Below are 14,318 nucleotides of genomic sequence, written 5' to 3' on the forward strand. Positions count from 1 at the left end.
GGCAACCTTCCGGCCGCCCAACAACCTATAACGCTAGTCACTACTCCCACTGGGGCTAGGAAGTAAGCCCCACAACCCAAAGCGGCGAAGAACAAATAGAATTTGCTATAAAAGCCGGCTAACGGGGGTATTCCTGCGTATGAGAACATAGTAATGGAGAAGGTAATAGCCGAAATAGGATTCGTTTTGGCTATAGCGCCCAAATCCGCTATATATTTGACACGGGTTTGCCGTAATGCTAAAACTATGGCGAATGCATCTATCGTCATTAATGCATAAATTAAGATACCAATTAGTAGTGATTGAATTCCTTCTATGGTTCCACATGAGAAACCAGTACGAATATAACCTACATGTCCAATTGAACTATGAGCTAGAGGTCTTTTGACTTTCGTTTGGGCCATGGCGGCCAGTGCTCCTAAAATCATAGAAGCAATGCTGCAGAAACAGAAGATTTGTTGCAATGTAGCTCCATAGGAACCATAAATAGAAACACGTGAAATATTAGCAAAAATAGAAATTTTAGGCGCAATAGAAAGGAATGCTGTAACCGGGATGGGTGAACCCTCATAGATATCAGGTGCCCACATATATAGAGTCAAAAGGGAGGGATATGGAGTCCGAAGGGGAGGGGTTTTCTTCGGGGCTCGAGAGATGGGGCCCCAACAGTTTTGAATTCGCCGCAGGGGAATTCACACGAAAGGGAACGAAGATTTCTCGACGAAAAAAAGTGCTCTCTGAACCGAACGTGAAAGTGGTTTTCCATCAGACGGCTGTTCCCGTAACCCCACTCTCCACTTGGATTATATATCCAAAAAGGTCCGCTCTTGGCCATTCCACACGCTGCCTAGCAGAGGCGTGGTTATCTCAAGTGGATTCTTTCTTTTTTAGTAGATGCCGAACCTGCAGCCCCTTCTTAGTCAATGGGGCTAAGAAGGGGGCGGACGCAGCAGCTACATGGACCCCTTCCTTTCTGTTGTTGCCAGCGCTTTCCCGGGCCGATATATCAAGGGCAGGCAAAGCCCGAAGGCTGCTATCCCAATGGGCCTGCGGGCGGAACGAGGAGAGGGCCCGCCTAGAAATGCAGGCATACCACCGCGGTCGAAAAAGCGTGTTCCCTTCAGATAACACGCACCGTAGGCCATCCTCGGCCTTCTTCGTTTTCGATGAAAAACAAAATGAATCTCGATCTCCGAAAGCGTTTTCCTTCCCCCGCCGCATCTCCCTTCGTCGAGCCTTTCCTTTAATGGTTGGGGGAAGCATTCCCTTATCTGAACTTGGCGGGCATTCTTTCCAGCCTTATTCAAATAGGGGGTGGGTTTGGTTGGTTTGAACATAGGATAGGCTCAAGATTGGAAGATCCTAGCTACGCCATACGTTCAATACAAAATCTGGAAAGCTGCAGGGATGATGTGTTGCACTGAAAAAAAAAAGAAACCTAAGAGAGAGAAGACGCTCTTAGGTTTCTTCCTCCCGCGCCCGCCGCCGCCCGGCCCGCGTTAGAAGGGAAGATTAGCAAAGCGAGAAAAGACAGAGGGAGGGGGAGCAGCATCTTATTCTCTTCGCGAGAACTTCCCGATCGGAGAAGCATTCGGAACGGGCTCCGCGTTCATTTCGTTGGCAGAAACGATCCACAATCCATTCGGGGCTTCGGGGAACCCAAAGAAGTCTTTCGACTTGATTCATAGATTGAATCAATGATAGATAGAAAAAAGATATCTCGTTCAGCTATCTTTTTTTTTCTCTACTCTAAAGAGGAATAGAATAGACACCCCTTAGATTTCTATGTATCCTAAATCCCCATTTTTTTTAGAGAGAGCAGATCAGATATAACGCTAAAAAAAAATGGAGAGAGAAAAAGAGCAGATGGATCCTATCCCCTATATCGAACACTAAATCCTATCTATTGATAGATATATCTTCCTTCGTCAAATACCGGACTTTGCCTTTTTGTAGGAATTCCTCATACTCATATCCAAGGCAGCTTACCACAAGCACCCCACCCCATACGACTTGTTTTGTTGGGGTTCGCCTTTTTATTTAATCAAACAAAGTCAGTATAAGTAGTAGGGGCTTCATAGCGACTTTCATTCTAAAGGAAACCGAAGAACCAACCTTTAGTCAATAGGAGCCCCCCTCTTTGCGACCTCATCACTTCAAAGCACAAACCAATTTCTTTCTTAGTCACCGGGCGGAGCGCACCTTTGGTACTTCAGTAGGGCGAGCTGTTTGATAGTGACTTCTTTCGTTTGGTAGGGCGACGAAAGAAAGGCTACTTCAATCTAGGAAACAGCCGGAAACTCGAGAGGGTCGCCTTTGGAAGCGTTTGCCGGTAACCAAAGCGTCACGACATAAAAAAAAAAAAAAGAAAAAGGAAGGAGTCCATAAACCCGGAAACGAAACTAAGTTCGTTCCCTTTCGTCAAGTAGGTAAAGTAGGCATACGAACCCACTTACTTTTGCTTTGCCTTAGACTCTATTGGAACAAAGCTAAGAAGGAGGCGGAATGGAGAAAGGACAAGGGCGGTCTTGCTTGGCGCAAAGGCTGCTGGTTCGGGGAAAGGGTACTAAAGGTCCTCGGACTTCCAGGCGGTTTTTCTTTTGGACAGCTGTTCACCGTTGGATCTCGCCAATACAGCCCCCTATGGTTTTCGTTACCGAGATATCTTTTTTTTCATTGTTCCCAGGGATTTTTTGGGTAATCCGCTCCCATGCTGCAAACAGTCAAATCTGAACTAAACCTTGTCGCTCTTCTTTCCTCGCGGGCAGGAAGCACACCAGCAGCGTGCGTTGCGTGATTCTACTGTGTTTTTTGCACTTGACTGGGTGGACAGTTGACCGGAAGATAACTTCGATTCGCCCGGCCAGCTGGCGGGCTGCGTGCTTATCTTGTGTGACAACACTACGGAGCGAGTGGCTCTTCTAGGCGGGCAGCTGTGTGAAAACACTACAGAGAAAGCGACGCTTTCGTTTAACATGCTATGGTCTCAACGCCCTTACGAGATAGTGATGAGTTTCACGCGCTCTAAGCCCGGCCCGCGCGCGGTTAGGAAGATTGGCCGCAATCTGAGCGGTACCACCCACCCTAACCTACCACCTATGGGCGGCCGTCCGTTCTACAGCCGCCCGAAAAGGAACTGCAGTGATCTTGAATAGGGATCCTACAGCGATAGATAGAATCCCCATATAAATACCACTAGATCGAGCACCAGTGATTTCGTATCCGGTCAAAATCTTGGCTAATTGATCGAAGTGGGTAGCTCCAGTAGACCCATAGATCATGGAACAAATAGGGTGGGTAGGCCCAACCACCACACTACACGTATAGACGCGAACCCCCCTCGTTACCGTACGTGCGACTCTCACCGCATACGGCTCGCACAAAGACTCCAAAATCCATCCCGAGCCTTTTCTTCCATTCCACCTCTCCTCCCCAATCCTCGATCAAACTTGCGTTCCCAGGCGCTATGAAATGGCCTTCGCCTATCGTATGTATCGGCTTGGCTTCGTCCGGAACCAAGGAGGCATTCTGGCGGGCGCGTGCGTGTAGGAAGGCCGACCACTACATAAGCTAAAAGACTACGACGACTACAACGGAAGCGGCTCGCTTCTATTCTCGTTGGGATTGGATATATCTGGGGAATCTATAGATCATAGTAGTTCGCCAACCTCTCTAACTAACATACGATACAATTGAACTTCACGGCACGGCAAAAAAAAAGGAGCTTCGCATTGACAAGAAGAAATCGGGCCTTCCTGCGCTGACGAATGCCTCCTTTCTCTTCTCTGAAGTCTACAACAAACAAGTGGGAGAGGCAGGATTCGAACCTACGTAGAAAAACTTCAACAGATTTACAGTCTGTCGCTTTTGACCACTCGGCCACTCTCCCCTTCCTGGGCCGAGGCCCCCCTCAATGGGTTCTAAGAAGGAGGCCTGAAAAAAAGCTTATTGATTTGATTGAAGGGAACTTATACTATTTATTAGCTTAGCTAGCGTTCCGCTAGTCATTTAGTCAGTTCATAACAATCTCTGTACAAAGGGCAAAGCTTCTACGACAGCTCCCCCCTAGTAGCTTCTGGCGAAGCTGCAAGCCTACCCTTCTCGAGCTTAAATAGCTTAGCTTATCAAGCCTAGTCTACAAAAAAAGGGCTACAGCAAGCAAACTTTCCCCTTTGTTTGTTGTGGGTTGCGCCTCACCGCAGGCACTGAATGGATGAAATGAGTGGAGATCTTCCTTCCCCCTTGTTAATTACCAAGAACTTCGTTGCCACTAGTGGCGAAGAAAAATTCGACCATCCTACCCAAAAACAACTCGGAACCTAAAGAGAGTTCAGTCCACAAGAAGCAGGCAGAGCTTTAGCCATTGGACTACATCCATCTATCCTACCTAAACAGTAACCCCCCTTTTGTTCGTTCTTCGAATGACGCTAGTGGAGACAAATTCCTTCCGGCTAATGAAGATACTACTCAAATCTTCCCAGTGGATCCTTCTTCTCCCTAAGAATTGAACGAACCAAGTTCCAAGAAAAATTCTTAGGGAGTAAGAAATAGAAAAAAACCAACAAGAAACTTCCCACTTTGGATGTCCCACGATTCTGCTAGTTTAGAAACAAAGGGGAAGGCTACAAATTACATTGGTCGCTAGGTCAGAAAAGCAAGAACTCCAAATTCTCCCCAAGTAGGATTTGAACCTACGACCAGTCAGTTAACAGCCGACCGCTCTACCACTGAGCTACTGAGGAACAAAGGACTAAAGTTAAGGAAGCCGACTCTCGTTCTTTGGACACCAACCTATGACCGAACAAAAAAAGGTTCGTCACTCTTTTTCACATACACCGGGAGAAAGGGTTACGATAGCAAGCCCCTCCTCGGCCGGAGAGCCTCCGGGACAAGGGGGCGCATGCATATAACGGAGCAACCATCCACTCTCGAGATTCGTATTGATCAATCGATCTCCGCGTCCTGCCAGTTCGCTAAGTAGACTCACTCTCCCGAGGGGCTACAAAGGCTGGAACTATTCCTGTCAAAAACAAAGGACCTACTTATCATCCTAGGAGTTAGCAGGTATGATTGAGTCCCCTCTCTGTCTGTCTCTCCGAGTTTCTACTACTAAGTAGCACTTCTGCTATTCAATCATAGAATCGATTCCAATCAAGCTGAAAGATGAAAGAAACCCTATATTATTAGTAAGCTCTAACGCCCTTCCTTCAGCCGGCTCCGCCCCATTGTTGACTTTTATCAAATGGATATTTAGGGATCTCTCTTGTTCATAGATCTTGAAACCAGATCCATATCCATTTCTCAATATATCTATCTTTCTATCTATCGATAGATATATTGATATAGATCTCTATCTGGATCTATCTCCATATCTATCTAAGCTAAGAAAGAACCAATACTTAAAGGGCGTAACCAACGGAAGGTTCTCACCCTGTCCCCGACATTGTTCTCCGACGATGCCCCGCGGAATGGATAAGCGAAAGGGGCCTTCTCTTTCTTTCTTCAATCGTTCCGATCAGGACAAGTGGGTTGGTTTCGTCCTTCTATCTACGCAATTCTCTGTCTTCGTTCGTGATCATGTTGGGCGAAAGGTAGTTTGTTGTAGAGGAGCGGCTGTGAAACGGCGATTCCCCCCTTTCCATTGAAGTGGGGGCCTCCTTCCCCACCATTTTTCCTATTTATTATGGATAGGGATTTTACCGATGCTGAAGGTAGCTTGCTTACCAGGCCACCCACTTTAGAAGCTAGTCGCCAGAAAGAAGCGGCGAGGACGCGAAGCTGTCGTAGAAGCTGCCCTCCCCCCTGTAGTCGAAGTACTCGGCGCTACTTTGATTCAATTCAAAAGGTAACGACTTTTTCCGGTTTCCGCAACCGTAATCATTTGTCACTCCGATTACTTCATCCATAAACCTTTTTTTTTTCAATAGCGGTACGCTATAAAAAAAGTAAAGGATAAGCTTGCATTCTAGAAGCGGTAGCTTCCCGCCTCCTTCATTTCTACAGCCTCCTTCGGTGATAAAAGTTCCCTTCCCTTTTCTAAAATGCCCGATTGGTCTGCCTCAGCAAATGTACAAAGTGGACCGCTGTTTGGTTGGCTGACCCTCTTCTTACCATTCGGGTTGGGTTGACCCAGAAGTCAAGTTAGAAGGAATGGAACCAATGGAGAGTCGTCCGCAGTTCACACTTGGGCAAAGACGACTGACTTTGTTTGGAAGCGGAACACGAACCGATTTCCGCTATTCCGGGTTCTTATTGAGCGTAGCGAAATCAAGGTTTATTATAAAGTCAGCGAAGTTTCTATGGTGTTCTACCTTTGCGTAGTCTCGGTCCACAGTGGAAGGCTCCGTACCGACGCCTCACTACTACTTAATTAATGGCTAAGCGATTTCATAACCTGAGCTTTCCTTAACCAGCTGACCTTACTTCGTAACCTTAACGTACTTTCTTTATTACTATATCATAGGCCTTCGCCACTTCAAACGTTCGCCCTTTCTTTTTTTTATTAGAAAAAAACGGGGCCTTACTTATTCTGTTCAGGGAGGATGAAAGACAAAGAAAGGGATCGGGGGGCTTATTGATCGGAGAAAGGGAAGGGACTTATTGGACCTAACTGAGAAGGAGACAGAAAGGGATCACCTGACCTTATCTTGAGTGAGAGAGGCTAGTCGCAAGGCAGAAAGCTTAGTCTCAAGTCTGAGGGTGAACGAACGGGATTTCTATTTCATTCAGAGCCCGGCCAGTGACAGAAAGAAATACATTGACAGACGGAGTCACCGACCGGAATGACATGTATCCGAAGTCCTCTCCACCGGATACTGCCCTAAAACAATCCTAAGCTTCAAGCTCATCCAGAAAGACCCCAAGCCCACTAGCGGACTACTGATCCTATTAGAAAAAAGAAGACGAGACTCGTGCATGTGGGGTGGATTCCCTTTCGTAACTCAATAGGTGATTTGCAGCAGCTACACCAGGGGAAGAGTGGGCATCTATTTATCTATTACTTTCTCTTTGACTTCGGATTGAGACTTGAAGCTTTAGCCTGAAGGAAGACAAGATCAGGAACCCCAACCCACTGTTTTGTGCCACGCGGTTGAGCTTTCCACTGTGACATCCATTCTTGTCTAGTTTTCTAATAGAGGGAAAGCAGCTCTCCTTTATTAGAGGGTATGCCTTTACTTGTCGTTAGGAGAAGTCGCTTCTAAGGTATCATCTTGTAGTTCTAGGATTGGTTGATGTTCTTGCCTAGTAAGGCTGGTAAGTTAAGTATTGTCTAGTTAAGTTCTTCGAGATTCTCTTTTGAAGAGGCATTTGTTCTTGGACGATGAAAAAAACTTTGATAGACCAGAGGTGTAATGTAAGCAAAGCCCTTCCTAGCAATAGTGGAAGTGTGATTTCATACTAAAACTTGACGCCTTGAACACGCTTTCTATAAATAAACAAAAAAAAGAGGCGAGTCCGATTGCTTCGTAAGTGAATAGGGGTGAGTTTAGCTAATGAATAGGTTTTTTTAGTTGTGGTATAAATGGGGGGCTTTAGGCCCCATTGCCTTGTTGTTGTTTAGTTATTTGAATCCGTTTTCTCGCTAACCGAAGATGAAAGGGGGGTGCAGAGGCGCAGGAAAGGGTGTGGTTGTTTAAGCATCCAAAAGTTGAACTTGCTGTTCCAGAGGTGCTTGTACCCGATCTTGACGGCACTGGTAGTGAGATGCACTCTCTTTTCTCTCTTGCTTGTGGCATTGTAGTCTTTTTCTGCCTTTTACTTTTTTTTATGATGAATTAGTCACCTTAGCTCTCATAAGCAGCCCTTCTGGTGAACCGGTTGAGAAGTAGGCCTTGTTGGCTGCCCCCGCCAACTAGAGATCCTCAGAAGCGAACCGAGGAGGAGGCCATCTCAGTGATGATTTGATCTCCTTTTCTGACCTATGCTTTTATCTTACCTTGGGTACACGACCATTAGTTGCCTCTGTGTAGTCTGTACGTAACTCTTCATCCATTAAGGTAAAGGGAGTGCTTTCCGTCTCTTACTTAGAACGGTGTTATTTATTGGCTTTCTCCCTCTAGGTGAAGTAAGACTGCTTTTCATTTTTCAAATCATTCAATCATCGGTCTTTAAAGCCTTGCTTAGCTTCATTCTCCAATCTTATCTAAGTCAATATGGAACTCTGCCCTTTCCACTTAAAAAGAATGGGCTTCTTCTTTCATGCCATTCCTCATCCTCTGGAAAAGGAACTTAATCTCACTAATCAAACTCACCCTTGCTTGGCCTTCTTCTCCCCGTTTTCATTGGGTTACGAAGTAAGATTCGGCTAGCTTTTAGCTTGGAGTGGAGTAGCCAGGAAGAGGCACCGAGGGAAACCTCGACCAGAAGATCAGCTAACCTAAGCGCCCACGAAGAGAGATTTCGAATAATGAAAAAAGTAGGTAGTAGGCCTTCACTTCAACCAACCTACTTGATTTCGTTTTTTTCTTTCGCACTCAACCATCCGCTCTGGACGAAGCTCGCGCTCGGCCCCCCCTAACTAAAAAAATGACCTTTTCTGTTTCGTTAAGGAGACTTGGAAACCATCGTTGACATTTAGGTGAGAATGGAGTGAGGGTGATAAGCTAAAGCCTATCATTCTATTATTAATTTATTTCATTGGCCGGTAAAAAGGATAGAGTAAAAAAGGGGAGAAACCTCTCAACCAGTGGGTTGGTGCCAGACACATCCATCTTATTGTCACCTACATTCCCGTCTTCTGCATTGGCTGATGGAGATTGTAATCCCGGATGAATGGAACTTTCGCCACTTTCCCAACCAGAATAGAATGCAGCTCGATCCGGCTGAAAACCTTGAATCTGAGACTAATGCCTTTGTTGGTTGGGCCTTTGCCTTTGATGCCTCACCACTTTCAGATTCAAGTGCTAGTTTTCTTACAATGTCGATCGGGAAAGATAGAGCATCTTTTCCCCGGCCTGGGTAAGAGTAAGAAGTAAGGCCTGTGTCTATGTCTATCCATCTTATAATCCGAATCCAAGCTATACCTCCTAGCCTGTTCTGTCGGTGAAAAGTGCTAAATCCGTGCGTGTAATGAGAGAAGGCTCTTTCTTTTCTACTCGTTGTAGAGTATAGTATGTCATTACTGGTCTTTCTTTGGCTTTAGCTATTCAGGAAGATTTCCCCCAAGTTTTTTGCTATTTTACTAGATCGAGATGCTTAGTAACTCGAAAGATAGGACTTTCTCTCTTCGACTTCGTTGTGCTGGCTGTGTCGCTACTGCAAGGGAGAATCAGAGTGACAATATGGGAGTAGTTCCTTTTGTATACCGTAGGGTATAAAGGTAAGATCTCTCACGTGTCACTATTAATATAATAAGGAGCACCTGAAGGTAACCCGATCAGAATCCTAATCCGAAGCTTGTCCGTATGATGGCCCAAGTCTTACGATTATTTTACCAATGTCTGGTGTTTGGAAAACCTTTTCGTAAGCCCAACCTAGTAAAGGGAGCGGGGAATTAATTCCTTTATCTTTCCTCTTTCAACGAAAATGCCTAAGCTCGCAGGTTGGCAGAAAGACAAAGGCTTGACGACCTACCTAATTAGCTAGACGAACTTCCCAATACACCCCAGTCCCAGGTCTGAAGCCGGACATTGATTGACTCATTGATTCCGAGATAGGCTCCTACTCAAAGCAAAGCCAGGCTTTAAAGACCGAGCGAAAGGCCCCTTCACCCCCGCTTCAGCTCTTCTGTAAGGGTAAGGAACCACCACTAGATTCTGGCTTTAAGGCTGAATTGGCATTGTGCTGCCAGAGGACAGCGAATGTACTAGAGTAGCTAGCGTAGCTTCCAACCCCTGCTTAGAAAACAAGAAAAAAGGATTAAGAGAAGAGCATATAGAGGAAGGTTGGATGTAATTCAAGTACAGAAATACGGACATGAGCCCCCACAAACAAGCTCTCGGGCAAAAAGAATTGGAAATAGGCCAAGCCTTTTTCTAGAACTGTTCGGAAGAAGACATAGGAGCCTAGCCGATCAAGATCCTCAAGAGTCAAGAGAAAGAAATCGATCGAAAGAGGACTAACTATAGGTTCGATCGATCTGCTTCCTTCAGTAGTTAGTTACAAATGTATGATAGGTCTATCATTGTTGGCTAGGAAGTCTGCACAAAAGTTGCCTTGGCAAAGGCTGTGAACAGGGGTCACTGTGAGTTGTTTGATCTGCGCAGTCTTAAAGCATAGCTCTTCACGGGTGATCCTCAATCTCAGCATTTGTAATCAGACTTAGAGCTTCTGCAGAATCAGTTTCAAGGATGCCATCTTTTATTTCATAACCTTCAACAGCATTAATCGTCTTTCTATTGCCCAAAGTTTAGCAGCTAAACTGAAACTTTTGACATGTGCCCACAAAAACAAAATAACCATCCGCCTTGGTCATCTCTTGCAATCCCTCCAATCCCAGGAGGGCCAGGCTTCCTTTTGTTTTGCACACCCATCAGTCTTCAATTGGATTCTACCTGCAGGTAGTTGCTTCTTCTTTTTGTAAGGAGGAAAGGACATTCGTATATATCAAGGTTTTTTCCTTACCTTCTGGTCTGAGTGCCACTTCCATCTCCTCTGCATAGGTCCGAAATTGGGGATGATATTTATGGTATGTGCTGCGGCCTTCAATTCAGTCTTTGTTCCTATCTTTCTATATGTGCCGGATAATACTGGGCAAAATAAACAGCCAGCAGACACCTGTGAGTCCTATATCCGTGCTGCCCTGCAAATTCTTGTGAATCCGGAATGAATATAAATAAAACAGCAGCTACCAAAGTGAATCCAAAATCTCTTCGATTCACTTAAGGCTTGTGAAAGGCCAAAAAAGGGATTCCCAAGATCTCTTTCCTAGTCGATCACTACTGGCGGAATGCGCCCCAAAAGTCTACCGCGAGGGCCTAATCCCGGCTCTCTTTATATATCCTAATTTGATTTGTCATTAGGTGCTTTTGTTTTAATTGCTTTCACGCACTGGTCCACATAAGATCTCACTTGCCAGAAATCCACAAAACCAATTCTGGAATGGCAAAGAAAAAGGCTTTCATTTGAAGCACGAGAATGAGGTTGGATGACTATCAGTGGAGAGTTGGTTAGAATGACTAGAAGACAAGTTTTCTCAAAACCATTAAAGTAAAAAAGTCCTCGGGAAATCCCCTCATCCGCAGATTGGAGACCAAGGGTCTTTCCAGGAGGCTCGGGTGAGAGGGGTGTGATGAATAGAGATTTCCCACCAGCAGCTTCTCCTATCACTTGACTTCTGCAGGCGCTGGATCTTATCTTAAGGGAAATGCCCAGATCCATATTCTATAAGATACGGATTTCAGGTAGTGAGAGAACCGAGCAAGTCCTCACTCGAAGAAGGCCGGCTTAAAGGCAAATTGAAGTCGAAAAGCCTTAGATGACTCTTTCGAGAAGGACTTCCCGGATTCGGAAGTAGCAAACCGTCCCTCTATTCCAGTTGCAAAAAAGAAAGGAGGGCAGCTTGCTAGATTGCTTGCGTCTATGATCGAACTTGAAACTAGCCCCTGGAGAGGTAGAGCACAGCGTAAGGGAGAGAGTGAGGGTTGAACCTGTAATGCGAGGGAAATAACCCCTCCATCAATGCTTCCTATTAAGAGGAAAGGGGATGGATGTGTAAAAAAGGATCCTGTGATTATGGGTGTTTTATCACTCGAGAAATTTGACAAGCATGAACTGGTACTGGCATCTCTACCTCCTTCTAACGCTTATCTCTTTTCTTGCTTCTTTGCTTTAATCCTTTTGATTGCTCCCTATAGAAGATCGATTGAAGAGGCCTTATTTCTATAGAGAAAATGAATAGCCAATTAACGATACTGATTCCAGGCAAACCTCTAACCAGGCTGATGAAACCTAACCAGAATGTTAAATCAATTACGTCGGTCGTTGTGATCCTTCTTTCTCTTCCAGCTATTCCTCAAAAGAAAGAAAGGAAAGAACTCGATCACACTGCACGGAAAGAAAGGCTTCATTATATCAAAAGGGGCGAGCGTATCGATTGCAGAAAGGCTGCCCTATTCGGTCAAGACCCGAGAGTCGTTATTCTCCCTTACTTCGTCCTTGCTGCTATTGTAGCAGTAGTGCCTTTTGGAATTGTATCAGAAGTCCCTGGCTTCTTAATACTACTTTTAGTAATTTCGTCCCTTGAATGCTGATCTAAGCGAGCGCGAATAGGGTCCTGCTAGTAGGTTGTAGTTGCATAGTTCCTAGGCCATCCATCCTGCCTTGTCCCTTCTCGCGTAAACCGCTGTATTAAAGGAGGTGAGTAAGTAAGCCAGTTAGAAAGCATGATAAAATAGCCCCTTAAATATCCCTTTCTTTTATCGAGCTAGCCTTTTAGTATGATTACCAGGAGTGAAAGAAAGCTACGAAAACTCTGAAGTTAAGGAGAAGAGTGAACCCCTTTTACTACCCGTAAAAATACGAGTACCTGTTGCAAATGAATCAACCCCGCTTGTTTTTTCTGTTGATAGGTTAGATTCTCGGTTGAACGTTAGGAAACCCTACCAAAAATGGAGTCTTTCCCCTATATCCCAGTGCCTCGACTAGTGCTTTTCCTAAGTGGTGGATATTTTTTTTAGGCTTTTAGTCATATGTATTCCCCTCTTTGAGTGTGCTAGTAATAAGCTGGGAAAGTCAAATCCATCAAGGCGAGGAAAAACTAGTTTGAAAGTAGTCCTTCTTGAAGTTCCTTTTAATTGAATGTGGTAAGGATAAATAGAAATGCAATCTCTGAATCTCTTACATCCCGCCTAGTACCTTTTTGAATCGAGGGGGCGAAAGCTTAATATCAAGTAGGAGTTCTGGATTGAGGTCCAGTTGGTTGGATAAAGGTTGGAGTTCTAAGGGCATCATCTCGAAAAATTGCCTTTCCTGGAGTTTCTTTTTAAGTCTTTTCTTTCTTCTTCTATATCTGCTTTCTCTCCGCTCCGGGCAAGTCCTAAGCTTTGCCTTTCCCCCCGTCTCCTTACCGCCCTACTCGCAACTTGATTTTGACCATATCCCGTTCGGGGCTCTCTGGTCTAAATGCTCGAAATGAGCGATATTCACTCGGAACCTAGAGATTCAAACAGGCACAGGTCAACCAAAAGCATATTGCCAAGCTAAGGGATTTCTTGCTATTGTCCCCCCTACTGAGCCGTGGGGTCTTGCTTGGCTATGCCTCGGGAATTGGGCCTCTGGTTTTTGGTAGTACAGGGAACCCAGTTTCTGGGGGGCAACTATGGGAACGAGACTAAGTCCTCTCGAATGAAACCTGGCTTCGACCCGAAGCGATAGGTTTGGTCTACCACAGTAATGAAACCAGCGATGTTTCTGATGCTACTATCGATACTTCCTTCATTGCCCATGTTCGTTACATTGCGTGGGCGATGTTTTCACAGCCAGCAGGGCTTAAAAAATCGATCTAAACTGGGGAAGTGTTTTCGCTCTCAAGCGCCCTAGTCGAACCAGATACGCCGATCCACGCCAGTGGCGAGCTAAGCGAGTGGAAAGCCTACCCATACCAGTATAGCTGCTTGGGCTTCCCTTCCCCCGAGAACTTGATTTCCAGTTTTCCTAGGCCTACATCCCTTAGTCCACGGATTAGCAAAGCTTGTCCGAAAGATGACTTCCCTTTGATCTGCTCATAGACGCAACAGCTGGGCATGAGATGTTCTCATTCATGGATGAGTATAGCGGCTATAACCAAATCAAGATGAACCCTGTGGATGCGGAAAAGACTGCCTTCTGAACTCCGAAAGGTAACAACTATTACACAGTGATGCCTTTTGGTTTAAAGAAGGAAGGCACTAAGACGGATTTCCTTGCTTCGGGGATTGCTACAATCATGCTAGCTTTTTCCCGGACTTTAGGCCAAGGGTTATTTTCTTCTTTCTTACGCTTGCTTTCCTCAGTGAAGGGTTCATCGGGGGTTTGAGCTCAATAGAGAGACTTGATTTCAGTTGTGCTTTTAGGCAATTTGAATTCCTCTTTAGGTAAGAATGTGTAATTTCCCACATTAACTTCGAAAACTGGGTTTTCCATTGAGTCATAGTCAGTGAAGGCAAAGTGAATCTCCGAAAGCCATAAAGATTCTATTTCCTCTATAGACGAGTGCAGTGAAGAAGCGGAAAGATTCGATGCTACTCCTTCTCCTATAACTGCTACAGGATCTGATTATCCTTTCAAATCAAAGAGCAAGCCCATTTACCTGCCTGGCTTGTAACAACTTACTATGCGGCAGACTTATCAAGCTAAGTACTGGAGTCTAACTTCTAATAGATAATAGAACAACTTGCTCC

At 45.2% G+C, this 14,318-nt stretch overlaps 2 non-coding genes across 2 annotated transcripts; both read right to left on the reverse strand.

The window, feature by feature from the left end:
* Positions 1–3,806: 3,806 nt before the first annotated feature.
* TRNAY-GUA (transfer RNA tyrosine (anticodon GUA)) lies at positions 3,807–3,889 on the reverse strand. The gene has a single exon. It is a non-coding gene; the product is annotated as a tRNA-Tyr (tRNA).
* Positions 3,890–4,670: 781 nt separating this feature from the next.
* Positions 4,671–4,742, reverse strand: TRNAN-GUU (transfer RNA asparagine (anticodon GUU)). Its single transcript has one exon. It is a non-coding gene; the product is annotated as a tRNA-Asn (tRNA).
* Between the last annotated feature and the right edge of the window lie 9,576 nt (positions 4,743–14,318).

Source organism: Arachis hypogaea, unplaced genomic scaffold (assembly GCF_003086295.3).
Source record: "Arachis hypogaea cultivar Tifrunner unplaced genomic scaffold, arahy.Tifrunner.gnm2.J5K5 arahy.Tifrunner.gnm2.scaffold_22, whole genome shotgun sequence".
Lineage (NCBI taxonomy): Eukaryota > Viridiplantae > Streptophyta > Magnoliopsida > Fabales > Fabaceae > Arachis > Arachis hypogaea.